Consider the following 25,578-nt stretch of genomic DNA (forward strand, 5'->3'; position numbering starts at 1 on the left):
CAGGCCCTGGTGTGGTGTAAGTGGCCTCAGCCAGCAGCCACAGGCCCTGATGTGGTGTAAGTGGCCCCAGCCGGTCACTCAGGCCCTGGTGTGGTGTAGGTGGCATCAGCTAGCAGCACAAGACATTGGAAAACAGCCAAAAGCAATGTCGTTAATGTGCCCTCATTAATGGGCAGCTGCTTTTGGTCTTTTAATACACCCCTTCTCTGGATCAAAAGCGATTCAATGACATGAAAATGAAAGGCTTACAGCACCAGGTATTCCCAGGCAGTCTCCCATCCAAGTACTAACCAAGCCCAGCCCTGCTTAGCTTCCGAGATCAGACGAGGTCGGGCGTGCTCAGGGTGGTATGGCCGTAAGCTGCTGGCCCCAGCACAATGTCTCAATTTATGGATTCAACTGATTAGGTGGCAAGTACCTGAAGTTACGAAGACAATCCTTTAACCATACCTGCATGTTTGCATAATACCCTAACCCAAAGGCTCAGTTTAGCATTTATCTAACAGCACAGGCCCTGGATTGTTGAAGATGGCCTCAGGAACCAGCACAGGTTCTGGTGTGTTGTACATGGCCACAGCTAGCAGCACAGGGCCTGGTTTGGTGAAGATGGCCTCGGCCAGAAGCGCAGGGCCTGGTGTGGTGTAAGTGGCCTCAGCCAGCAGCCACAGGCCCTGGTGTGGTGTAAGTGGCCTCAGCCAGCAGCCACAGGCCCTGGTGTGGTGTAAGTGGCCTCAGCCAGTGCCACAGGCCCTGGTGTGGTGTAATTGGCCTCAATAGCAACTAAGGCCCTGGTGTGGTGTATGTGGCCTCAGCCAGCAGCCACAGGCCCTGGTGTGGTGTACATGGCCACAGCCAGCAGCCACAGGCCCTGGTGTGGTGTAAGTGGCCTCAATAGCAACTAAGGCCCTGGTGTGGTGTAAGTGGCCTCAGCCAGCAGCCACAGGCCTTGGTGTGGTGTAAGTCGCCTCATCCAGCAGCCACAGGCCCTGGTGTGGTGTAAGTGGCCTCAGCCAGCAGCCACAGGCCCTGGTGTGGTGTAAGTGGCCTCAGCCAGTGCCACAGGCCCTGGTGTGGTGTAAGTGGCCTGAGCAAGAGCCACAGACCCTGGTGTGGTGTAATTGGCCTCAATAGCAACTAATGCCCTGGTGTGGTGTAAGTGGCCTCAGCCAGCAGCCACAGGCCCTGGTGTGGTGTAAGTGGCCTCAGCCAGCAGCCACAGGCCCTGATGTGGTGTAAGTGGCCCCAGCCGGTCACTCAGGCCCTGGTGTGGTGTAGGTGGCATCAGCTAGCAGCACAAGACATTGGAAAACAGCCAAAAGCAGTGTCGTTAATGTGCCCTCATTAATGGGCAGCTTCTTTTGGTCTTTTAATACACCCCTTCTCTGGATCAAAAGCGGTTCAATGACATGAAAAAGAAAGGCTTACAGCACCAGGTATTCCCAGGTAGTCTCCCATCCAAGTACTAACCAAGCCCAGCCATGCTTATCTTCCGAGATCAGACGAGGTCGGGCGTGCTCAGGGTGGTATGGCCGTAAGCTGCTGGCCCCAGCACAATGTCTCAATTTATGGATTCAACTGATTAGGTGGCAAGTACCTGAAGTTACGAAGACAATCCTTTAACCATACCTGCATGTTTGCATAATACCCTAACCCAAAGGCTCAGTTTAGCATTTATCTAACAGCACAGGCCCTGGATTGTTGAAGATGGCCTCAGGAACAAGCACAGGGCCTGGTGTGTTGTACATGGCCACAGCAAGAAGCACAGGGCCTGGTTTGGTGAAGATGGCCTCGGCCAGAAGCACAGGGCCTGGTGTGATATGAGTGGCCTGAGCAAGAGCCACAGGCCCTGGTGTGGTGTAAGTGGCCTGAGCAAGAGCCACAGGCCCTGGTGTGGTGTAAGTGGTCTCAGCCAGCAGCCACAGGCCCTGGTGTGGTGTAGGTGGCCTCAGCCAGCAGCCACAGGCCCTTGTGTGGTGTAAGTGGCCTCAGCCAGCAGCCACAGGCCCTGGTGTGGTGTAAGTGGCCTGAGCAAGAGCCACAGACCCTGGTGTGGTGTAATTGGCCTCAATAGCAACTAAGGCCCTGGTGTGGTGTAGGTGGCCTCAGCCAGCAGCCACAGGCCTTGGTGTGGTGTAAGTGGCCTCAGCCAGAGCCACAGGCCCTGATGTGGTGTAAGTGGCCCCAGCCGGTCACTTAGGCCCTGGTGTTGTGTAGGTGGCATCAGCTAGCAGCCACAGGCCCTGGTGTGGTGTAAGTGGCCTCAGCCAGAGCCACAGACCCTGATGTGGTGTAATTGGCCTCAATAGCAACTAAGGCCCTGGTGTGGTGTAGGTGGCCTCAGCCAGCAGCCACAGGCCCTGGTGTGGTGTAAGTGGCCTCAGCCAGCAGCCACAGGCCCTGGTGTGGTGTAAGTGGCCTCAGCCAGAGCCACAGGCCCTGATGTGGTGTAAGTGGCCCCAGCCGGTCACTCAGGCCCTGGTGTGGTGTAGGTGGCATCAGCTAGCAGCACAAGACATTGGAAAAGAGCCAAAAGCAGTGTCGTTAATGTGCCCTCATTAATGGGCAGCTGCTTTTGGTCTTTTAATACACCCCTTCTCTGGATCAAAAGCGGTTCAATGACATGAAAATGAAAGGCTTACAGCACCAGGTATTCCAAGGAAGTCTCCCATCCAAGTACTAACCAAGCCCAGCCCTGCTTAGCTTCCGAGATCAGACGAGGTCGGGCGTGCTCAGGGTGGTATGGCCGTAAGCTGCTGGCCCCAGCACAATGTCTCAATTTATGGATTCAAGTGATTAGGTGGCAAGTACCTGAAGTTACGAAGACAATCCTATAACCATACCCGCATGTTTGCATAATACCCTAACCAAAAGGCTCAGTTTAGCATTTATCCAACAGCACAGGCCCTGGATTGTTGAAGATGGCCTCAGGAACCAGAACAGGGCCTGGTGTGTTGTACATGGCCACAGCTAGCAGCACAGGGCCTGGTTTGGTGAAGATGGCCTCGGCCAGAAGCACAGGGCCTGGTGTGATATGAGTGGCCTGAGCAAGAGCCACAGGCCCTGGTGTGGTGTAAGTGGCCTGAGCAAGAGCCACAGGCCCTGGTGTGGAGTAAGTGGCCTGAGCAAGAGCCACAGGCCCTGGTGTGGTGTAAGTGGCCTGAGCAAGAGCCACAGGCCCTGGTGTGGTGTAATTGGCCTCAATAGCAACTAAGGCCCTGGTGTGGTGTATGTGGCCTCAGCCAGCAGCCACAGGCCCTGGTGTGGTGTAAGTGGCCTGAGAAGCAAATAAGGCCGTATTGTGGTGTATGTGGCCTCAGCCAGGAGCCACAGGCCCTGGTGTGGTGTAAGTGGCCTGAGCAAGAGCCACAGACCCTGGTGTGGTGTAAGTGGCCTCAGCCAGCAGCCACAGGCCTTGGTGTGGTGTAAGTCGCCTCAGCCAGAAGCCACAGGCACTGGTGTGGTGTAAGTGGCCTCAGCCAGCAGCCACAGGCCCTGGTGTGGTGTAAGTGGCCTCATCCAGAGCCACAGGCCCTGGTGTGGTGTAAGTGGCCTCAGAAGCAAATAAGGCCGTGGTGTGGTGTAAGTGGCCTCAGCCAGAAGCCACAGGCACTGGTGTGGTGTAAGTGGCCTCAGCCAGCAGCCACAGGCCCTGGTGTGGTGTAAGTGACTTCAGCCAGTGCCACAGGCCCTGGTGTGGTGTAAGTGGCCTGAGCAAGAGCCACCGACCCTGGTGTGGTGTAATTGGCCTCAATAGCAACTAATGCCCTGGTGTGGTGTAGGTGGCCTCAGCCAGCAGCCACAGGCCCTGGTGTGGTGTAAGTGGCCTCAGCCAGTGCCACAGGCCCTGGTGTGGTGTAAGGGGCCTCAATAGCAACTAATGCCCTGGTGTGGTGTAAGTGGCCTCAGCCAACAGCCACAGGCACTGCTGTGGTGTAAGTGGCCTCAGCCAGTGCCACAGGCCCTGGTGTGGTGTAAGTGGCCTCAGCCAGTGCCACAGGCCCTGGTGTGGTGTAAGGGGCCTCAATAGCAACTAATGCCCTGGTGTGGTGTAAGTGGCCTCAGCCAGCAGCCACTGGCACTGGTGTGGTGTAAGTGCCCTCAGCCAGCAGCCACAGGCCCTGGTGTGGTGTAAGTGGCCTCAGCCAGCAGCCACAGGCCCTGGTGTGGTGTAAGTGGCCTGAGCCAGCAGCCACAGGCCCTGGTGTGGTGTAAGTGGCCTCAGCCAGAAGCCACAGGCCCTGGTGTGGTGTAAGTGCCCTCAGCCAGCAGCCACAGGCCCTGGTGTGGTGTAAGTGACCTCAGCCAGCAGCCACAGGCCCTGGTGTGGTGTAAGTGGCCTCAGCCAGCAGCCACAGGCCCTGGTGTGGTGTAAGTGGCCTCAGCCAGTGCCACAGGCCCTGGTGTGGTGTAAGTGGCCTGAGCAAGAGTCACAGACCCTGGTGTGGTGTAATTGGCCTCAATAGCAACTAATGCCCTGGTGTGGTGTAGGTGGCCTCAGCCAGCAGCCACAGGCCCTGGTGTGGTGTAAGTGGCCTCAGCCAGTGCCACAGGCCCTGGTGTGGTGTAAGTGGCCTCAGCCAGTGCCACAGGCCCTGGTGTGGTGTAAGTGGCCTGAGCAAGAGCCACAGACCCTGGTGTGGTGTAATTGGCCTCAATAGCAACTAATGCCCTGGTGTGGTGTAGGTGGCCTCAGCCAGCAGCCACAGGCCCTGGTGTGGTGTAAGTGGCCTCAATAGCAACTAATGCCCTGGTGTGGTGTAAGTGGCCTCAGCCAGCAGCCACAGGCCCTGGTGTGGTGTAAGTGGCCTGAGCAAGAGCCACAGACCCTGGTGTGGTGTAATTGGCCTCAATAGCAACTAAGGCCCTGGTGTGGTGTAGGTGGCCTCAGCCAGCAGCCACAGGCCCTGGTGTGGTGTAAGTGGCCTCAGCCAGCAGCCACAGGCCCTGGTGTGGTGTAAGTGGCCTCAGCCAGCAGCCACAGGCCCTGATGTGGTGTAAGTGGCCCCAGCCGGTCACTCAGGCCCTGGTGTGGTGTAGGTGGCATCAGCTAGCAGCACAAGACATTGGAAAACAGCCAAAAGCAATGTCGTTAATGTGCCCTCATTAATGGGCAGCTGCTTTTGGTCTTTTAATACACCCCTTCTCTGGATCAAAAGCGGTTCAATGACATGAAAATGAAAGGCTTACAGCACCAGGTATTCCCAGGTAGTCTCCCATCCAAGTACTAACCAAGCCCAGCCCTGCTTAGCTTCCGAGATCAGACGAGGTCGGGCGTGCTCAGGGTGGTATGGCCGTAAGCTGCTGGCCCCAGCACAATGTCTCAATTTATGGATTCAACTGATTAGGTGGCAAGTACCTGAAGTTACGAAGACAATCCTTTAACCATACCTGCATGGTTGCATAATACCCTAACCCAAAGGCTCAGTTTAGCATTTATCTAACAGCACAGGCCCTGGATTGTTGAAGATGGCCTCAGGAACCAGCACAGGGCCTGGTGTGTTGTACATGGCCACAGCTAGCAGCACAGGCCCTGGTGTGGTGTAAATGGCCTCAGCCAGCAGCCACAGGCCCTGGTGTGGTGTAAGTGGCCTCAGCCAGAGCCACAGGCCCTGGTGTGGTGTAAGTGGCCTCAGCCAGTGCCACAGGCCCTGGTGTGGTGTAAGTGGCCTGAGCAAGAGCCACAGACCCTGGTGTGGTGTAACTGGCCTCAATAGCAACTAATGCCCTGGTGAGGTGTAGGTGGCCTCAGCCAGCAGCCACAGGCCCTGGTGTGGTGTAAGTGGCCTCAGCCAGTGCCACAGGCCCTGGTGTGGTGTAAGGGGCCTCAATAGCAACTAATGCCCTGGTGTGGTGTAAGTGGCCTCAGCCAGCAGCCACAGGCACTGGTGTGGTGTAAGTGGCCTCAGCCAGCAGCCACAGGCCCTGGTGTGGTGTAAGTGGCCTCAGCCAGCAGCCACAGGCCCTGGTGTGGTGTAAGTGGCCTGAGCCAGCTGCCACAGGCCCTGGTGTGGTGTAAGTGGCCTCAGCCAGAAGCCACAGGCACTGGTGTGGTGTAAGTGCCCTCAGCCAGCAGCCACAGGCCCTGGTGTGGTGTAAGTGACCTCAGCCAGCAGCCACAGGCCCTGGTGTGGTGTAAGTGGCCTCAGCCAGCAGCCACAGGCCCTGGTGTGGTGTAAGTGCCCTCAGCCAGCAGCCACAGGCCCTGGTGTGGTGTAAGTGGCCTCAGCCAGTGCCACAGGCCCTGGTGTGGTGTAAGTGGCCTGAGCAAGAGTCACAGACCCTGGTGTGGTGTAATTGGCCTCAATAGCAACTAATGCCCTGGTGTGGTGTAGGTGGCCTCAGCCAGCAGCCACAGGCCCTGGTGTGGTGTAAGTGGCCTCAGCCAGTGCCACAGGCCCTGGTGTGGTGTAAGGGGCCTCAATAGCAACTAATGCCCTGGTGTGGTGTAAGTGGCCTCAGCCAGCAGCCACAGGCACTGGTGTGGTGTAAGTGCCCTCAGCCAGCAGCCACAGGCCCTGGTGTGGTGTAAGTGGCCTCAGCCAGCAGCCACAGGCACTGGTGTGGTGTAAGTGCCCTCAGCCAGCAGCCACAGGCCCTGGTGTGGTGTAAGTGGCCTCAGCCAGCAGCCACAGGCCCTGGTGTGGTGTAAGTGGCCTGAGCAAGAGCCACAGGCCCTGGTGTGGTGTAAGTGGCCTCAGCCAGAAGCCACAGGCACTGGTGTGGTGTAAGTGCCCTCAGCCAGCAGCCACAGGCACTGGTGTGGTGTAAGTGACCTCAGCCAGCAGCCACAGGCCCTGGTGTGGTGTAAGTGGCCTCAGCCAGCAGCCACAGGCCCTGGTGTGGTGTAAGTGCCCTCAGCCAGCAGCCACAGGCACTGGTGTGGTGTAAGTGACCTCAGCCAGCAGCCACAGGCCCTGGTGTGGTGTAAGTGGCCTCAGCCAGCAGCCACAGGCCCAGGTGTGGTGTAAGTGGCCTCAGCCAGTGCCACAGGCCCTGGTGTGGTGTAAGTGGCCTGAGCAAGAGTCACAGACCCTGGTGTGGTGTAATTGGCCTCAATAGCAACTAATGCCCTGGTGTGGTGTAGGTGGCCTCAGCCAGCAGCCACAGGCCCTGGTGTGGTGTAAGTGGCCTGAGCAAGAGCCACAGACCCTGGTGTGGTGTAATTGGCCTCAATAGCAACTAATGCCCTGGTGTGGTGTAAGTGGCCTCAGCCAGCAGCCACAGGCCCTGGTGTGGTGTAAGTGGCCTCAGCCAGCAGCCACAGGCCCTGATGTGGTGTAAGTGGCCCCAGCCGGTCACTCAGGCCCTGGTGTGGTGTAGGTGGCATCAGCTAGCAGCACAAGACATTGGAAAACAGCCAAAAGCAATGTCGTTAATGTGCCCTCATTAATGGGCAGCTGCTTTTGGTCTTTTAATACACCCCTTCTCTGGATCAAAAGCGGTTCAATGACATGAAAATGAAAGGCTTACAGCACCAGGTATTCCCAGGTAGTCTCCCATCCAAGTACTAACCAAGCCCAGCCCTGCTTAGCTTCCGAGATCAGACGAGGTCGGGCGTGCTCAGGGTGGTATGGCCGTAAGCTGCTGGCCCCAGCACAATGTCTCAATTTATGGATTCAACTGATTAGGTGGCAAGTACCTGAAGTTACGAAGACAATCCTTTAACCATACCTGCATGTTTGCATAATACCCTAACCCAAAGGCTCAGTTTAGCATTTATCTAACAGCACAGGCCCTGGATTGTTGAAGATGGCCTCAGGAACCAGCACAGGTTCTGGTGTGTTGTACATGGCCACAGCTAGCAGCACAGGGCCTGGTTTGGTGAAGATGGCCTCGGCCAGAAGCGCAGGGCCTGGTGTGATGTGAGTGGCCTGAGCAAGAGCCACAGGCCCTGGTGTGGTGTAAGTGGCCTCAGCCAGAAGCCACAGGCACTGGTGTGGTGTAAGTGGCCTCAGCCAGCAGCCACAGGCCCTGGTGTGGTGTAAGTGGCCTCAGCCAGCAGCCACAGGCCCTGGTGTGGTGTAAGTGGCCTCAGCCAGCAGCCACAGGCCCTGGTGTGGTGTAAGTGGCCTCAGCCAGAGCCACAGGCCCTGGTGTGGTGTAAGTGGCCTCAGCCAGCAGCCACAGGCCCTGGTGTGGTGTAAGTGGCCTCAATAGCAACTAATGCCCTGGTGTGGTGTAAGTGGCCTCAGCCAGCAGCCACAGGCCCTGGTGTGGTGTAAGTGGCCTGAGCAAGAGCCACAGACCCTGGTGTGGTGTAATTGGCCTCAATAGCAACTAAGGCCCTGGTGTGGTGTAGGTGGCCTCAGCCAGCAGCCACAGGCCCTGGTGTGGTGTAAGTGGCCTCAGCCAGCAGCCACAGGCCCTGGTGTGGTGTAAGTGGCCTCAGCCAGCAGCCACAGGCCCTGATGTGGTGTAAGTGGCCCCAGCCGGTCACTCAGGCCCTGGTGTGGTGTAGGTGGCATCAGCTAGCAGCACAAGACATTGGAAAACAGCCAAAAGCAATGTCGTTAATGTGCCCTCATTAATGGGCAGCTGCTTTTGGTCTTTTAATACACCCCTTCTCTGGATCAAAAGCGATTCAATGACATGAAAATGAAAGGCTTACAGCACCAGGTATTCCCAGGCAGTCTCCCATCCAAGTACTAACCAAGCCCAGCCCTGCTTAGCTTCCGAGATCAGACGAGGTCGGGCGTGCTCAGGGTGGTATGGCCGTAAGCTGCTGGCCCCAGCACAATGTCTCAATTTATGGATTCAACTGATTAGGTGGCAAGTACCTGAAGTTACGAAGACAATCCTTTAACCATACCTGCATGTTTGCATAATACCCTAACCCAAAGGCTCAGTTTAGCATTTATCTAACAGCACAGGCCCTGGATTGTTGAAGATGGCCTCAGGAACCAGCACAGGTTCTGGTGTGTTGTACATGGCCACAGCTAGCAGCACAGGGCCTGGTTTGGTGAAGATGGCCTCGGCCAGAAGCGCAGGGCCTGGTGTGATGTGAGTGGCCTGAGCAAGAGCCACAGGCCCTGGTGTGGTGTAAGTGGCCTCAGCCAGAAGCCACAGGCACTGGTGTGGTGTAAGTGGCCTCAGCCAGCAGCCACAGGCCCTGGTGTGGTGTAAGTGGCCTCAGCCAGAGCCACAGGCCCTGGTGTGGTGTAAGTGGCCTCAGCCAGTGCCACAGGCCCTGGTGTGGTGTAAGTGGCCTGAGCAAGAGCCACAGACCCTGGTGTGGTGTAATTGGCCTCAATAGCAACTAATGCCCTGGTGAGGTGTAGGTGGCCTCAGCCAGCAGCCACAGGCCCTGGTGAGGTGTAGGTGGCCTCAGCCAGCAGCCACAGGCCCTGGTGTGGTGTAAGTGGCCTCAGCCAGTGCCACAGGCCCTGGTGTGGTGTAAGGGGCCTCAATAGCAACTAATGCCCTGGTGTGGTGTAAGTGGCCTCAGCCAGCAGCCACAGGCACTGGTGTGGTGTAAGTGGCCTCAGCCAGCAGCCACAGGCCCTGGTGTGGTGTAAGTGGCCTCAGCCAGCAGCCACAGGCCCTGGTGTGGTGTAAGTGGCCTGAGCCAGCTGCCACAGGCCCTGGTGTGGTGTAAGTGGCCTCAGCCAGAAGCCACAGGCACTGGTGTGGTGTAAGTGCCCTCAGCCAGCAGCCACAGGCCCTGGTGTGGTGTAAGTGACCTCAGCCAGCAGCCACAGGCCCTGGTGTGGTGTAAGTGGCCTCAGCCAGCAGCCACAGGCCCTGGTGTGGTGTAAGTGGCCTCAGCCAGTGCCACAGGCCCTGGTGTGGTGTAAGTGGCCTGAGCAAGAGTCACAGACCCTGGTGTGGTGTAATTGGCTTCAATAGCAACTAATGCCCTGGTGTGGTGTAGGTGGCCTCAGCCAGCAGCCACAGGCCCTGGTGTGGTGTAAGTGGCCTCAACCAGTGCCACAGGCCCTGGTGTGGTGTAAGGGGCCTCAATAGCAACTAATGCCCTGGTGTGGTGTAAGTGGCCTCAGCCAGCAGCCACAGGCACTGGTGTGGTGTAAGTGGCCTCAGCCAGCAGCCACAGGCCCTGGTGTGGTGTAAGTGGCCTCAGCCAGTGCCACAGGCCCTGGTGTGGTGTAAGTGGCCTGAGCAAGAGCCACAGACCCTGGTGTGGTGTAATTGGCCTCAATAGCAACTAAGGCCCTGGTGTGGTGTAAGTGGCCTCAGCCAGAAGCCACAGGCACTGGTGTGGTGTAAGTGGCCTCAGCCAGCAGCCACAGGCCCTGGTGTGGTGTAAGTGGCCTCAGCCAGCAGCCACAGGCCCTGGTGTGGTGTAAGTGGCCTCAGCCAGAGCCACAGGCCCTGGTGTGGTGTAAGTGGCCTCAGCCAGTGCCACAGGCCCTGGTGTGGTGTAAGTGGCCTGAGCAAGAGCCACAGACCCTGGTGTGGTGTAATTGGCCTCAATAGCAACTAATGCCCTGGTGTGGTGTAGGTGGCCTCAGCCAGCAGCCACAGGCCCTGGTGTGGTGTAAGTGGCCTCAATAGCAACTAATGCCCTGGTGTGGTGTAAGTGGCCTCAGCCAGCAGCCACAGGCCCTGGTGTGGTGTAAGTGGCCTCAGCCAGCAGCCACAGGCCCTGGTGTGGTGTAAGTGGCCTCAGCCAGCAGCCACAGGCCCTGGTGTGGTGTAAGTGGCCTCAGCCAGCAGCCACAGGCCCTGATGTGGTGTAAGTGGCCCCAGCCGGTCACTCAGGCCCTGGTGTGGTGTAGGTGGCATCAGCTAGCAGCACAAGACATTGGAAAACAGCCAAAAGCAATGTCGTTAATGTGCCCTCATTAATGGGCAGCTGCTTTTGGTCTTTTAATACACCCCTTCTCTGGATCAAAAGCGGTTCAATGACATGAAAATGAAAGGCTTACAGCACCAGGTATTCCCAGGTAGTCTCCCATCCAAGTACTAACCAAGCCCAGCCCTGCTTAGCTTCCGAGATCAGACGAGTTCGGGCGTGCTCAGGGTGGTATGGCCGTAAGCTGCTGGCCCCAGCAAAATGTCTCAATTTATGGATTCAACTGATTAGGTGGCAAGTACCTGAAGTTACGAAGACAATCCTTTAACCATACCTGCATGTTTGCATAATACCCTAACCCAAAGGCTCAGTTTAGCATTTATCTAACAGCACAGGCCCTGGATTGTTGAAGATGGCCTCAGGAACCAGCACAGGGCCTGGTGTGTTGTACATGGCCACAGCTAGCAGCACAGGGCCTGGTTTGGTGAAGATGGCCTCGGCCAGAAGCGCAGGGCCTGGTGTGATGTGAGTGGCCTGAGCAAGAGCCACAGGCCCTGGTGTGGTCTAAGTCGCCTCAGCCAGAAGCCACAGGCACTGGTGTGGTGTAAGTGGCCTCAGCCAGCAGCCACAGGCCCTGGTGTGGTGTAAGTGGCCTCAGCCAGAAGCCACAGGCACTGGTGTGGTGTAAGTGGCCTCAGCCAGCAGCCACAGGCCCTGGTGTGGTGTAAGTGGCCTCAGCCAGTGCCACAGGCCCTGGTGTGGTGTAAGTGGCCTGAGCAAGAGCCACAGACCCTGGTGTGGTGTAATTGGCCTCAATAGCAACTAATGCCCTGGTGTGGTGTAGGTGGCCTCAGCCAGCAGCCACAGGCCCTGGTGTGGTGTAAGTGGCCTCAATAGCAACTAATGCCCTGGTGTGGTGTAAGTGGCCTCGGCCAGCAGCCACAGGGCCTGGTGTGATAGGAGTGGCCTGAGCAAGAGCCACAGGCCCTGGTGTGGAGTAAGTGGCCTGAGCAAGAGCCACAGGCCCTGGTGTGGTGTAAGTGGCCTCAGCCAGAGCCACAGGCCCTGGTGTGGTGTAAGTGGCCTCAGAAGCAAATAAGGCCGTGGTGTGGTGTAAGTGGCCTCAGCCAGAGCCACAGGCCCTGGTGTGGTGTAAGTGGCCTCAATAGCAACTAAGGCCCTGGTGTGGTGTAAGTGGCCTCATCCAGCAGCCACAGGCCTTGGTGTGGTGTAAGTCGCCTCATCCAGCAGCCACAGGCCCTGGTGTGGTAAAAGTGGCCTGAGCAAGAGCCACAGACCCTGGTGTGGTGTAATTGGCCTCAATAGCAAGTAAGGCCCTGGTGTGGTGTAGGTGGCCTCAGCCAGCAGCCACAGGCCCTGGTGTGGTGTAAGTGGCCTCAGCCAGCAACCACAGGCCCTGATGTGGTGTAAGTGGCCCCAGCCGGTCACTCAGGCCCTGGTGTGGTGTAAGTGGCATCAGCTAGCAGCACAAGACATTGGAAAACAGCCAAAAGCAATGTCGTTAATGTGCCCTCATTAATGGGCAGCTGCTTTTGGTCTTTTAATACACCCCTTCTCTGGATCAAAAGCGGTTCAATGACATGAAAATGAAAGGCTTACAGCACCAGGTATTCCAAGGAAGTCTCCCATCCAAGTACTAACCAAGCCCAGCCCTGCTTAGCTTCCGAGATCAGACGAGGTCGGGCGTGCTCAGGGTGGTATGGCCGTAAGCTGCTGGCCCCAGCACAATGTCTCAATTTATGGATTCAACTGATTAGGTGGCAAGTACCTGAAGTTACGAAGACAATCCTATAACCAAAACTGCATGTTTGCATAATACCCTAACCCAAAGGCTCAGTTTAGCATTTATCCAACAGCACAGGCCCTGGATTGTTGAAGATGGCCTCAGGAACCAGAACAGGGCCTGGTGTGTTGTACATGGCCACAGCTAGCAGCACAGGGCCTGGTTTGGTGAAGATGGCCTCGGCCAGAAGCACAGGGCCTGGTGTGATATGAGTGGCCTGAGCAAGAGCCACAGGCCCTGGTGTGGAGTAAGTGGCCTGAGCAAGAGCCACAGGCCCTGGTGTGGTGTAAGTGGCCTGAGCAAGAGCAACAGGCCCTGGTGTGGTGTAATTGGCCTCAATAGCAACTAAGGCCCTGGTGTGGTGTATGTGACCTCAGCCAGCAGCCACAGGCCCTGGTGTGGTGTAAGTGGCCTCAGAAGCAAATAAGGCCGTGGTGTTGTGTATGTGGCCTCAGCCAGCAGCCACAGGCCCTTGGTGTGGTGTAAGTGGCCTCAGCCAGCAGCCACAGGCCCTGGTGTGGTGTGGGTGGCCTCAGCCAGCAGCCACAGGCCCTTGGTGTGGTGTAAGTCGCCTCATCCAGCAGCCACAGGCCCTGATGTGGTGTAAGTGGCCTCAGCCAGAGCCACAGGCCCTGGTGTGGTGTAAGTTGCCTCAGCCAGAGCCACAGGGTCTGGTGTGATATGAGTGGCCTGAGCAAGAGCCACAGGCCCTGGTGTGGTGTAAGTGGCCTCAGCCAGCAGCCACAGGCCCTGGTGTGGTGTGGGTGGCCTCAGCCAGCAGCCACAGGCCCTTGGTGTGGTGTAAGTCGCCTCATCCAGCAGCCACAGGCCCTGATGTGGTGTAAGTGGCCTCAGCCAGAGCCACAGGCCCTGGTGTGGTGTAAGTGGCCTCAGCCAGAGCCACAGGCCCTGATGTGGTGTAAGTGGCCCCAGCCGGTCACTCAGGCCCTGGTGTGGTGTAGGTGGCATCAGCTAGCAGCACAAGACATTGGAAAACAGCCAAAAGCAGTGTCGTTAATGTGCCCTCATTAATGGGCAGCTGCTTTTGGTCTTTTAATACACCCCTTCTCTGGATCAAAAGCGGTTCAATGACATGAAAATGAAAGGCTTACAGCACCAGGTATTCCCAGGCAGTCTCCCATCCAAGTACTAACCAAGCCCAGCCCTTCTTAGCTTCCGAGATCAGACGAGGTCGGGCGTGCTCAGGGTGGTATGGCCGTAAGCTGCTGGCCCCAGCACAATGTCTCAATTTATGGATTCAACTGATTAGGTGGCAAGTACCTGAAGTTACGAAGACAATCCTATAACCATACCTGCATGTTTGCATAATACCCTAACCCAAAGGCTCAGTTTGGCATTTATCTAACAGCACAGGCCCTGGATTGTTGAAGATGGCCTCAGGAACCAGCACAGGGCCTGGTGTGTTGTACATGGCCACAGCAAGCAGCACAGGGCCTGGTTTGGTGAAGATGGCCTCGGCCAGAAGCACAGGGTCTGGTGTGATATGAGTGGCCTGAGCAAGAGCCACAGGCCCTGGTGTGGTGTAAGTGGCCTCAGCCAGCAGCCACAGGCCCTGGTGTGGTGTGGGTGGCCTCAGCCAGCAGCCACAGGCCCTTGTGTGGTGTAAGTGGCCTCAGCCAGCAGCCACAGGCCCTGGTGTGGTGTAAGTGACCTCAGCCAGTGCCACAGGCCCTGGTGTGGTGTAATTGGCCTCAATAGCAACTAAGGCCCTGGTGTTGTGTATGTGGCCTCAGCCAGCAGCCACAGGCCCTGGTGTGGTGTAAGTGGCCTCAATAGCAACTAATGCCCTGGTGTGGTGTAAGTGGCCTCAGCCAGCAGCCACAGGCACTGGTGTGGTGTAAGTGCCCTCAGCCAGCAGCCACAGGCCCTGGTGTGGTGTAAGTGGCATGAGCAAGAGCCACAGGCACTGGTGTGGTGTAAGTGGCCTCAGCCAGAAGCCACAGGCACTGGTGTGGTGTAAGTGCCCTCAGCCAGCAGCCACAGGCCCTGGTGTGGTGTAAGTGGCCTCAGCCAGCAGCCACAGGCCCTGGTGTGGTGTAAGTGGCCTCAGCCAGCAGCCACAGGCCCTGGTGTGGTGTAAGTGGCCTCAGCCAGTGCCACAGGCCCTGGTGTGGTGTAAGTGGCCTGAGCAAGAGCCACAGACCCTGGTGTGGTGTAATTGGCCTCAATAGCAACTAATGCCCTGGTGTGGTGTAAGTGGCCTCAGCCAGCAGCCACAGGCCCTGGTGTGGTGTAAGTGGCCTCAGCCAGCAGCCACAGGCCCTGATGTGGTGTAAGTGGCCCCAGCCGGTCACTCAGGCCCTGGTGTGGTGTAGGTGGCATCAGCTAGCAGCACAAGACATTGGAAAACAGCCAAAAGCAATGTCGTTAATGTGCCCTCATTAATGGGCAGCTGCTTTTGGTCTTTTAATACACCCCTTCTCTGGATCAAAAGCGGTTCAAAGACATGAAAATGAAAGGCTTACAGCACCTGGTATTCCAAGGAAGTCTCCCATCCAAGTACTAACCAAGAACAGCCCTGCTTAGCTTCCGAGATCAGACGTGGTCGGGCATGCTCAGGGTGGTATGGCCCTAAGCTGCTGGCCACAGCACAATGTCTCAATTTATGGATTCAAGTGATTAGGTGGCAAGTACCTGGAGTTACGAAGACAATCCTATAACCATACCTGCATGTTTGCATAATACCCTAACCCAAAGGCTCAGTTTAGCATTTATCCAACAGCACAGGCCCTGGATTGTTGAAGATGGCCTCAGGAACAAGAACAGGGCCTGGTGTGTTGTACATGGTCACAGCTAGCAGCACAGGGCCTGGTTTGGTGAAGATGGCCTCGGCCAGAAGCGCAGGGCCTGGTGTGATATGAGTGGCCTGAGCAAGAGCCACAGGCCCTGGTGTGGTGTAAGTGGCCTGAGCAAGAGCCACAGGCCCTGGTGTGGTGTAAGTGGCCTCAGCCAGAGCCACAGGCCCTGGTGTGGTGTAAGTGGCCTCAGAAGCAAATAAGGCCGTGGTGTGGTGTAAGTGGCCTCAGCCAGAGCCACAGGCCCTGGTGTGGTGTAAGTGGCCTCAATAGCAACTAAGGCCCTGGTGTTGTGTAAGTGGCCTCATCCAGCAGCCACAGGCCTTGGTGTGGTGTAAGTCGCCTCATCCAGCAGCCACAGGCCCTGGTGTGGTGTAAGTGGCCTGAGCAAGAGCCACAGACCCTGGTGTGGTGTAATTGGCCTCAATAGCAAGTAAGGCCCTGGTGTGGTGTAGGTGGCCTCAGCCAGCAGCCACAGGCCCTGGTGTGGTGTAAGTGGCCTCAGCCAGCAACCACAGGCCCTGATGTGGTGTAAGTGGCCCCAGCCGGTCACTCTGGCCCTGGTGTGGTGTAAGTGGCATCAGCTAGCAGCACAAGACATTGGAAAACAGCCAAAAGCAATGTCGTTAATGTGCCCTCATTAATGGGCAGCTGCTTTTGGTCTTTTAATACACCCCTTCTCTGGATCAAAAGCGGTTCAATGACATGAAAATGAAAGGCTTACAGCACTAGGTATTCCAAGGAAGTCTCCCATCCAAGTACTAACCAAGCCCAGCCCTGCTTAGCTTCCGAGATCAGACGAGGTCGGGCGTGCTCAGGGTGGTATGGCCGTAAGCTGCTGGCCCCAGCACAATGTCTCAATTTATGGATTCAACTGATTAGGTGGCAAGTACCTGAAGTTACGAAGACAATCCTATAACCATACCTGCATGTTTGCATAATACCCTAACCCAAAGGCTCAGTTTAGCATTTATCCAACAGCACAGGCCCTGGATTGTTGAAGATGGCCTCAGGAACCAGAACAGGGCCTGGTGTGTTGTACATGGCCACAGCTAGCAGCACAGGGCCTGGTTTGGTGAAGATGGCCTCGGCCAGAAGCACAGGGCCTGGTGTGATATGAGTGGCCTGAGCAAGAGCCACAGGCCCTGGTGTGGAGTAAGTGGCCTGAGCAAGAGCCACAGGCCCTGGTGTGGTGTAAGTGGCCTGAGCAAGAGCAACAGGCCCTGGTGTGGTGTAATTGGCCTCAATAGCAACTAAGGCCCTGGTGTGGTGTATGTGGCCTCAGCCAGCAGCCACAGGCCCTGGTGTGGTGTAAGTGGCCTCAGAAGCAAAAAAGGCCATGGTGTTGTGTATGTGGCCTCAGCCAGCAGCCACAGGCCCTTGGTGTGGTGTAAGTGGCCTCAGCCAGCAGCCACAGGCCCTGGTGTGGTGTAGGTGGCCTCAGCCAGCAGCCACAGGCCCTTGGTGTGGTGTAAGTCGCCTCATCCAGCAGCCACAGGCCCTGATGTGGTGTAAGTGGCCTCAGCCAGAGCCACAGGCCCTGGTGTGGTGTAAGTGGCCTCAGCCAGAGCCACAGGGTCTGGTGTGATATGAGTGGCCTGAGCAAGAGCCACAGGCCCTGGTGTGGTGTAAGTGGCCTCAGCCAGCAGCCACAGGCCCTGGTGTGGTGTGGGTGGCCTCAGCCAGCAGCCACAGGCCCTTGGTGTGGTGTAAGTCGCCTCATCCAGCAGCCACAGGCCCTGATGTGGTGTAAGTGGCCTCAGCCAGAACCACAGGCCCTGGTGTAGTGTAAGTGGCCTCAGCCAGTGCCACAGGCCCTGGTGTGGTGTAAGTGGCCTGAGCAAGAGCCACAGACCCTGGTGTGGTGTAATTGGCCTCAATAGCAACTAATGCCCTGGTGTGGTGTAGGTGGCCTCAGCCAGCAGCCACAGGCCCTGGTGTGGTGTAAGTGGCCTCAGCCAGCAGCCACAGGCCCTGGTGTGGTGTAAGTGGCCTCAGCCAGCAACCACAGGCCCTGATGTGGTGTAAGTGGCCCCAGCCGGTCACTCTGGCCCTGGTGTGGTGTAAGTGGCATCAGCTAGCAGCACAAGACATTGGAAAACAGCCAAAAGCAATGTCGTTAATGTGCCCTCATTAATGGGCAGCTGCTTTTGGTCTTTTAATACACCCCTTCTCTGGATCAAAAGCGGTTCAATGACATGAAAATGAAAGGCTTACAGCACTAGGTATTCCAAGGAAGTCTCCCATCCAAGTACTAACCAAGCCCAGCCCTGCTTAGCTTCCGAGATCAGACGAGGTCGGGCGTGCTCAGGGTGGTATGGCCGTAAGCTGCTGGCCCCAGCACAATGTCTCAATTTATGGATTCAACTGATTAGGTGGCAAGTACCTGAAGTTACGAAGACAATCCTTTAACCATACCTGCATGTTTGCATAATACCCTAACCCAAAGGCTCAGTTTAGCATTTATCCAACAGCACAGGCCCTGGATTGTTGAAGATGGCCTCAGGAACCAGAACAGGGCCTGGTGTGTTGTACATGGCCACAGCTAGCAGCACAGGGCCTGGTTTGGTGAAGATGGCCTCGGCCAGAAGCACAGGGCCTGGTGTGATATGAGTGGCCTGAGCAAGAGCCACAGGCCCTGGTGTGGAGTAAGTGGCCTGAGCAAGAGCCACAGGCCCTGGTGTGGTGTAAGTGGCCTGAGCAAGAGCAACAGGCACTGGTGTGGTGTAATTGGCCTCAATAGCAACTAAGGCCCTGGTGTGGTGTATGTGGCCTCAGCCAGCAGCCACAGGCCCTGGTGTGGTGTAAGTGGCCTCAGAAGCAAAAAAGGCCATGGTGTTGTGTATGTGGCCTCAGCCAGCAGCCACAGGCCCTTGGTGTGGTGTAAGTGGCCTCAGCCAGCAGCCACAGGCCCTGGTGTGGTGTAGGTGGCCTCAGCCAGCAGCCACAGGCCCTTGGTGTGGTGTAAGTCGCCTCATCCAGCAGCCACAGGCCCTGATGTGGTGTAAGTGGCCTCAGCCAGAGCCACAGGCCCTGGTGTGGTGTAAGTGGCCTTAGCCAGAGCCACAGGGTCTGGTGTGATATGAGTGGCCTGAGCAAGAGCCACAGGCCCTGGTGTGGTGTAAGTGGCCTCAGCCAGCAGCCACAGGCCCTGGTGTGGTGTGGGTGGCCTCAGCCAGCAGCCACAGGCCCTTGGTGTGGTGTAAGTCGCCTCATCCAGCAGCCACAGGCCCTGATGTGGTGTAAGTGGCCTCAGCCAGAACCACAGGCCCTGGTGTAGTGTAAGTGGCCTCAGCCAGTGCCACAGGCCCTGGTGTGGTGTAAGTGGCCTGAGCAAGAGCCACAGACCCTGGTGTGGTGTAATTGGCCTCAATAGCAACTAATGCCCTGGTGTGGTGTAGGTGGCCTCAGCCAGCAGCCACAGGCCCTGGTGTGGTGTAAGTGGCCTCAGCCAGCAGCCACAGGCCCTGGTGTGGTGTAAGTGGCCTCAGCCAGAGCCACAGGCCCTGATGTGGTGTAAGTGGCCCCAGCCGGTCACTCAGGCCCTGGTGTGGTGTAGGTGGCATCAGCTAGCAGCACAAGACATTGGAAAAAAGCCAAAAGCAGTGTCGTTAATGTGCCCTCATTAATGGGCAGCTGCTTTTGGTCTTTTAATACACCCCTTCTCTGGATCAAAAGCAGTTCAATGACATGAAAATGAAAGGCTTACAGCACCAGGTATTCCCAGGCAGTCTCCCATCCAAGTACTAACCAAGCCCAGCCCTGCTTAGCTTCCGAGATCAGACGAGGTCGGGCGTGCTCAGGGTGGTATGGCCGTAAGCTGCTGGCCCCAGCACAATGTCTCAATTTATGGATTCAAGTGATTAGGTGGCAAGTACCTGAAGTTACGAAGACAATCCTATAACCATAACTGCATGTTTGCATAATACCCTAACCCAAAGGCTCAGTTTGGCATTTATCCAACAGCACAGGCCCTGGATTGTTGAAGATGGCTTCTGGAACCAGCACAGGGCCTGGTGTGTTGTACATGGCCACAGCTAGCAGCACAGGGCCTGGTTGGGTGAAGATGGCCTCGGCCAGAAGCACAGGGTCTGGTGTGATATGAGTGGCCTGAGCAAGAGCCACAGGCCCTGGTGTGGTGTAAGTGGCCTCAGCCAGCAGCCACAGGCCCTGGTGTGGTGTAAGTGGCCTCAGCCAGCAGCCACAGGCCCTGGTGTGGTGTAAGTGGCCTCAGCCAGTGCCACAGGCCCTGGTGTGGTGTAATTGGCCTCAATAGCAACTAAGGCCCTGGTGTGGTGTATGTGGCCTCAGCCAGCAGCCACAGGCCCTGGTGTGGTGTACATGGCCACAGCCAGCAGCCACAGGCCCTGGTGTGGTGTAAGTGGCCTCAATAGCAACTAAGGCCCTGGTGTGGTGTAAGTGGCCTCAGCCAGCAGCCACAGGCCTTGGTGTGGTGTAAGTCGCCTCATCCAGCAGCCACAGGCCCTGGTGTGGTGTAAGTGGCCTCAGCCAGCAGCCACAGGCCCTGGTGTGGTGTAAGTGGCCTCAGCCAGTGCCACAGGCCCTGGTGTGGTGTAAGTGGCCTGAGCAAGAGCCACAGACCCTGGTGTGGTGTAATTGGCCTCAATAGCAACTAATGCCCTGGTGTGGTGTAAGTGGCCTCAGCCAGCAGCCACAGGCCCTGGTGTGGTGTAAGTGGCCTCAGCCAGCAGCCACAGGCCCTGATGTGGTGTAAGTGGCCCCAGCCGGTCACTCAGGCCCTGGTGTGGTGTAGGTGGCATCAGCTAGCAGCACAAGACATTGGAAAACAGCCAAAAGCAGTGTCGTTAATGTGCCCTCATTAATGGGCAGCTTCTTTTGGTCTTTTAATACACCCCTTCTCTGGATCAAAAGCGGTTCAATGACATGAAAAAGAAAGGCTTACAGCACCAGGTATTCCCAGGTAGTCTCCCATCCAAGTACTAACCAAGCCCAGCCATGCTTATCTTCCGAGATCAGACGAGGTCGGGCGTGCTCAGGGTGGTATGGCCGTAAGCTGCTGGCCCCAGCACAATGTCTCAATTTATGGATTCAACTGATTAGGTGGCAAGTACCTGAAGTTACGAAGACAATCCTTTAACCATACCTGCATGTTTGCATAATACCCTAACCCAAAGGCTCAGTTTAGCATTTATCTAACAGCACAGGCCCTGGATTGTTGAAGATGGCCTCAGGAACAAGCACAGGGCCTGGTGTGTTGTACATGGCCACAGCAAGAAGCACAGGGCCTGGTTTGGTGAAGATGGCCTCGGCCAGAAGCACAGGGCCTGGTGTGATATGAGTGGCCTGAGCAAGAGCCACAGGCCCTGGTGTGGTGTAAGTGGCCTGAGCAAGAGCCACAGGCCCTGGTGTGGTGTAAGTGGTCTCAGCCAGCAGCCACAGGCCCTGGTGTGGTGTAGGTGGCCTCAGCCAGCAGCCACAGGCCCTTGTGTGGTGTAAGTGGCCTCAGCCAGCAGCCACAGGCCCTGGTGTGGTGTAAGTGGCCTGAGCAAGAGCCACAGACCCTGGTGTGGTGTAATTGGCCTCAATAGCAACTAAGGCCCTGGTGTGGTGTAGGTGGCCTCAGCCAGCAGCCACAGGCCTTGGTGTGGTGTAAGTGGCCTCAGCCAGAGCCACAGGCCCTGATGTGGTGTAAGTGGCCCCAGCCGGTCACTTAGGCCCTGGTGTTGTGTAGGTGGCATCAGCTAGCAGCCACAGGCCCTGGTGTGGTGTAAGTGGCCTCAGCCAGAGCCACAGACCCTGATGTGGTGTAATTGGCCTCAATAGCAACTAAGGCCCTGGTGTGGTGTAGGTGGCCTCAGCCAGCAGCCACAGGCCCTGGTGTGGTGTAAGTGGCCTCAGCCAGCAGCCACAGGCCCTGGTGTGGTGTAAGTGGCCTCAGCCAGAGCCACAGGCCCTGATGTGGTGTAAGTGGCCCCAGCCGGTCACTCAGGCCCTGGTGTGGTGTAGGTGGCATCAGCTAGCAGCACAAGACATTGGAAAAGAGCCAAAAGCAGTGTCGTTAATGTGCCCTCATTAATGGGCAGCTGCTTTTGGTCTTTTAATACACCCCTTCTCTGGATCAAAAGCGGTTCAATGACATGAAAATGAAAGGCTTACAGCACCAGGTATTCCAAGGAAGTCTCCCATCCAAGTACTAACCAAGCCCAGCCCTGCTTAGCTTCCGAGATCAGACGAGGTCGGGCGTGCTCAGGGTGGTATGGCCGTAAGCTGCTGGCCCCAGCACAATGTCTCAATTTATGGATTCAAGTGATTAGGTGGCAAGTACCTGAAGTTACGAAGACAATCCTATAACCATACCCGCATGTTTGCATAATACCCTAACCAAAAGGCTCAGTTTAGCATTTATCCAACAGCACAGGCCCTGGATTGTTGAAGATGGCCTCAGGAACCAGAACAGGGCCTGGTGTGTTGTACATGGCCACAGCTAGCAGCACAGGGCCTGGTTTGGTGAAGATGGCCTCGGCCAGAAGCACAGGGCCTGGTGTGATATGAGTGGCCTGAGCAAGAGCCACAGGCCCTGGTGTGGTGTAAGTGGCCTGAGCAAGAGCCACAGGCCCTGGTGTGGAGTAAGTGGCCTGAGCAAGAGCCACAGGCCCTGGTGTGGTGTAAGTGGCCTGAGCAAGAGCCACAGGCCCTGGTGTGGTGTAATTGGCCTCAATAGCAACTAAGGCCCTGGTGTGGTGTATGTGGCCTCAGCCAGCAGCCACAGGCCCTGGTGTGGTGTAAGTGGCCTGAGAAGCAAATAAGGCCGTATTGTGGTGTATGTGGCCTCAGCCAGGAGCCACAGGCCCTGGTGTGGTGTAAGTGGCCTGAGCAAGAGCCACAGACCCTGGTGTGGTGTAAGTGGCCTCAGCCAGCAGCCACAGGCCTTGGTGTGGTGTAAGTCGCCTCAGCCAGAAGCCACAGGCACTGGTGTGGTGTAAGTGGCCTCAGCCAGCAGCCACAGGCCCTGGTGTGGTGTAAGTGGCCTCATCCAGAGCCACAGGCCCTGGTGTGGTGTAAGTGGCCTCAGAAGCAAATAAGGCCGTGGTGTGGTGTAAGTGGCCTCAGCCAGAAGCCACAGGCACTGGTGTGGTGTAAGTGGCCTCAGCCAGCAGCCACAGGCCCTGGTGTGGTGTAAGTGACTTCAGCCAGTGCCACAGGCCCTGGTGTGGTGTAAGTGGCCTGAGCAAGAGCCACCGACCCTGGTGTGGTGTAATTGGCCTCAATAGCAACTAATGCCCTGGTGTGGTGTAGGTGGCCTCAGCCAGCAGCCACAGGCCCTGGTGTGGTGTAAGTGGCCTCAGCCAGTGCCACAGGCCCTGGTGTGGTGTAAGGGGCCTCAATAGCAACTAATGCCCTGGTGTGGTGTAAGTGGCCTCAGCCAACAGCCACAGGCACTGCTGTGGTGTAAGTGGCCTCAGCCAGTGCCACAGGCCCTGGTGTGGTGTAAGTGGCCTCAGCCAGTGCCACAGGCCCTGGTGTGGTGTAAGGGGCCTCAATAGCAACTAATGCCCTGGTGTGGTGTAAGTGGCCTCAGCCAGCAGCCACTGGCACTGGTGTGGTGTAAGTGGCCTCAGCCAGCAGCCACAGGCCCTGGTGTGGTGTAAGTGGCCTCAGCCAGCAGCCACAGGCCCTGGTGTGGTGTAAGTGGCCTGAGCCAGCAGCCACAGGCCCTGGTGTGGTGTAAGTGGCCTCAGCCAGAAGCCACAGGCCCTGGTGTGGTGTAAGTGCCCTCAGCCAGCAGCCACAGGCCCTGGTGTGGTGTAAGTGACCTCAGCCAGCAGCCACAGGCCCTGGTGTGGTGTAAGTGGCCTCAGCCAGCAGCCACAGGCCCTGGTGTGGTGTAAGTGGCCTCAGCCAGTGCCACAGGCCCTGGTGTGGTGTAAGTGGCCTGAGCAAGAGTCACAGACCCTGGTGTGGTGTAATTGGCCTCAATAGCAACTAATGCCCTGGTGTGGTGTAGGTGGCCTCAGCCAGCAGCCACAGGCCCTGGTGTGGTGTAAGTGGCCTCAGCCAGTGCCACAGGCCCTGGTGTGGTGTAAGTGGCCTGAGCAAGAGCCACAGGCCCTGGTGTGGTGTAAGTGGCCTCAGCCAGCAGCCACAGGCCCTGGTGTGGTGTAAGTGGCCTGAGCAAGAGCCACAGGCCCTGGTGTGGTGTAAGTGGCCTCAGCCAGAAGCCACAGGCACTGGTGTGGTGTAAGTGCCCTCAGCCAGCAGCCACAGGCCCTGGTGTGGTGTAAGTGACCTCAGCCAGCAGCCACAGGCCCTGGTGTGGTGTAAGTGGCCTCAGCCAGCAGCCACAGGCCCTGGTGTGGTGTAAGTGGCCTCAGCCAGTGCCACAGGCCCTGGTGTGGTGTAAGTGGCCTGAGCAAGAGTCACAGACCCTGGTGTGGTGTAATTGGCCTCAATAGCAACTAATGCCCTGGTGTGGTGTAGGTGGCCTCAGCCAGCAGCCACAGGCCCTGATGTGGTGTAAGTGGCCCCAGCCGGTCACTCAGGCCCTGGTGTGGTGTAGGTGGCATCAGCTAGCAGCACAAGACATTGGAAAAGAGCCAAAATCAATGTCGTTAATGTGCCCTCATTAATGGGCAGCTGCTTTTGGTCTTTTAATACACCCCTTCTCTGGATCAAAAGCGGTTCAATGACATGAAAATCAAAGGCTTACAGCACCAGGTATTCCCAGGTAGTCTCCCATCCAAGTACTAACCAAGCCCAGCCCTGCTTAGCTTCCGAGATCAGACGAGGTCGGTCATGCTCAGGGTGGTATGGCCGTAAGCTGCTGGCCCCAGCACAATGTCTCAATTTATGGATTCAACTGATTAGGTGGCAAGTACCTGAAGTTACGAAGACAATCCTTTAACCATACCTGCATGTTTGCATAATACCCTAACCCAAGGGCTCAGTTTAGCATTTATCTAACAGCACAGGCCCTGGATTGTTGAAGATGGCCTCAGGAACCAGCACAGGGCCTGGTGTGTTGTACATGGCCACAGCTAGCAGCACAGGGCCTGGTTTGGTGAAGATGGCCTCGGCCAGAAGCGCAGGGCCTGGTGTGATGTGAGTGGCCTGAGCAAGAGCCACAGGCCCTGGTGTGGTGTAAGTGGCCTCAGCCAGAAGCCACAGGCACTGGTGTGGTGTAAGTGGCCTCAGCCAGCAGCCACAGGCCCTGGTGTGGTGTAAGTGGCCTCAGCCAGCAGCCACAGGCCCTGGTGTGGTGTAAGTGGCCTCAGCCAGCAGCCACAGGCCCTGGTGTGGTGTAAGTGGCCTCAGCCAGCAGCCACAGGCCCTGGTGTGGTGTAAGTGGCCTCAGCCAGAGCCACAGGCCCTGGTGTAGTGTAAGTGGCCTCAGCCAGTGCCACAGGCCCTGGTGTGGTGTAAGTGGCCTGAGCAAAAGCCACAGACCCTGGTGTGGTGTAATTGGCCTCAATTGCAACTAATGCCCTGTTGTGGTGTATGTGGCCTCAGCCAGCAGCCACAGGCCCTGGTGTGGTGTAAGTGGCCTCAGCCAGTGCCACAGGCCCTGGTGTGGTGTAAGGGGCCTCAATAGCAACTAATGCCCTGGTGTGGTGTAAGTGGCCTCAGCCAGCAGCCACAGGCACTGGTGTGGTGTAAGTGGCCTCAGCCAGCAGCCACAGGCCCTGGTGTGGTGTAAGTGGCCTCAGCCAGCAGCCACAGGCCCTGGTGTGGTGTAAGTGGCCTGAGCCAGCAGCCACAGGCCCTGGTGTGGTGTAAGTGGCCTCAGCCAGAAGCCACAGGCACTGGTGTGGTGTAAGTGCCCTCAGCCAGCAGCCACAGGCACTGGTGTGGTGTAAGTGACCTCAGCCAGTGCCACAGGCCCTGGTGTGGTGTAAGTGGCCTGAGCAAGAGCCAAAGACCCTGGTGTGGTGTAATTGGCCTCAATAGCAACTTATGCCCTGGTGTGGTGTAAGTGGCCTCAGCCAGCAGCCACAGGCCCTGGTGTGGTGTAAGTGGCCTCAATAGCAACTAATGCCCTGGTGTGGTGTAAGTGGCCTCAGCCAGCAGCCACAGGCCCTGGTGTGGTGTAAGTGGCCTCAGCCAGCAGCCACAGGCCCTGGTGTGGTGTAAGTGGCCTGAGCAAGAGCCACAGACCCTGGTGTGGTGTAATTGGCCTCAATAGCAACTAATGCCCTGTTGTGGTGTATGTGGCCTCAGCCAGCAGC

At 57.2% G+C, this 25,578-nt stretch overlaps 15 non-coding genes and 1 pseudogene across 15 annotated transcripts; all 16 read right to left on the bottom strand.

The window, feature by feature from the left end:
* Positions 1-242: 242 nt before the first annotated feature.
* LOC145426525 (5S ribosomal RNA) lies at positions 243-361 on the bottom strand. Its single transcript, XR_013907235.1, has one exon. It is a non-coding gene; the product is annotated as a 5S ribosomal RNA (ribosomal RNA).
* Positions 362-1,418: 1,057 nt separating this feature from the next.
* Positions 1,419-1,537, bottom strand: LOC145427077 (5S ribosomal RNA). Its single transcript, XR_013907801.1, has one exon. It is a non-coding gene; the product is annotated as a 5S ribosomal RNA (ribosomal RNA).
* A 1,095-nt stretch (positions 1,538-2,632) lies between these two features.
* LOC145426774 (5S ribosomal RNA) lies at positions 2,633-2,751 on the bottom strand. Its single transcript, XR_013907490.1, has one exon. It is a non-coding gene; the product is annotated as a 5S ribosomal RNA (ribosomal RNA).
* A 2,429-nt stretch (positions 2,752-5,180) lies between these two features.
* On the bottom strand, positions 5,181-5,299 carry LOC145427792 (5S ribosomal RNA). Its single transcript, XR_013908334.1, has one exon. It is a non-coding gene; the product is annotated as a 5S ribosomal RNA (ribosomal RNA).
* A 2,164-nt stretch (positions 5,300-7,463) lies between these two features.
* LOC145427793 (5S ribosomal RNA) lies at positions 7,464-7,582 on the bottom strand. Its single transcript, XR_013908335.1, has one exon. It is a non-coding gene; the product is annotated as a 5S ribosomal RNA (ribosomal RNA).
* Positions 7,583-8,601: 1,019 nt separating this feature from the next.
* LOC145426526 (5S ribosomal RNA) lies at positions 8,602-8,720 on the bottom strand. Its single transcript, XR_013907236.1, has one exon. It is a non-coding gene; the product is annotated as a 5S ribosomal RNA (ribosomal RNA).
* Positions 8,721-10,879: 2,159 nt separating this feature from the next.
* LOC145426601 (5S ribosomal RNA) lies at positions 10,880-10,998 on the bottom strand. Its single transcript, XR_013907311.1, has one exon. It is a non-coding gene; the product is annotated as a 5S ribosomal RNA (ribosomal RNA).
* Positions 10,999-12,366: 1,368 nt separating this feature from the next.
* On the bottom strand, positions 12,367-12,485 carry LOC145426775 (5S ribosomal RNA). The gene has a single exon (XR_013907491.1). It is a non-coding gene; the product is annotated as a 5S ribosomal RNA (ribosomal RNA).
* A 1,177-nt stretch (positions 12,486-13,662) lies between these two features.
* LOC145427047 (5S ribosomal RNA) lies at positions 13,663-13,781 on the bottom strand. Its single transcript, XR_013907771.1, has one exon. It is a non-coding gene; the product is annotated as a 5S ribosomal RNA (ribosomal RNA).
* Positions 13,782-15,036: 1,255 nt separating this feature from the next.
* LOC145427431 (5S ribosomal RNA) lies at positions 15,037-15,155 on the bottom strand (annotated as a pseudogene).
* A 935-nt stretch (positions 15,156-16,090) lies between these two features.
* Positions 16,091-16,209, bottom strand: LOC145426603 (5S ribosomal RNA). The gene has a single exon (XR_013907313.1). It is a non-coding gene; the product is annotated as a 5S ribosomal RNA (ribosomal RNA).
* A 1,374-nt stretch (positions 16,210-17,583) lies between these two features.
* On the bottom strand, positions 17,584-17,702 carry LOC145426604 (5S ribosomal RNA). Its single transcript, XR_013907314.1, has one exon. It is a non-coding gene; the product is annotated as a 5S ribosomal RNA (ribosomal RNA).
* A 1,373-nt stretch (positions 17,703-19,075) lies between these two features.
* On the bottom strand, positions 19,076-19,194 carry LOC145426527 (5S ribosomal RNA). Its single transcript, XR_013907237.1, has one exon. It is a non-coding gene; the product is annotated as a 5S ribosomal RNA (ribosomal RNA).
* Positions 19,195-20,290: 1,096 nt separating this feature from the next.
* On the bottom strand, positions 20,291-20,409 carry LOC145427079 (5S ribosomal RNA). Its single transcript, XR_013907803.1, has one exon. It is a non-coding gene; the product is annotated as a 5S ribosomal RNA (ribosomal RNA).
* A 1,095-nt stretch (positions 20,410-21,504) lies between these two features.
* LOC145426776 (5S ribosomal RNA) lies at positions 21,505-21,623 on the bottom strand. Its single transcript, XR_013907492.1, has one exon. It is a non-coding gene; the product is annotated as a 5S ribosomal RNA (ribosomal RNA).
* Positions 21,624-24,055: 2,432 nt separating this feature from the next.
* LOC145427171 (5S ribosomal RNA) lies at positions 24,056-24,174 on the bottom strand. The gene has a single exon (XR_013907900.1). It is a non-coding gene; the product is annotated as a 5S ribosomal RNA (ribosomal RNA).
* Between the last annotated feature and the right edge of the window lie 1,404 nt (positions 24,175-25,578).

This window comes from Astatotilapia calliptera, chromosome 3 (assembly GCF_964374335.1).
Source record: "Astatotilapia calliptera chromosome 3, fAstCal68.1, whole genome shotgun sequence".
NCBI classification, from domain to species: Eukaryota; Metazoa; Chordata; class Actinopteri; order Cichliformes; family Cichlidae; genus Astatotilapia; species Astatotilapia calliptera.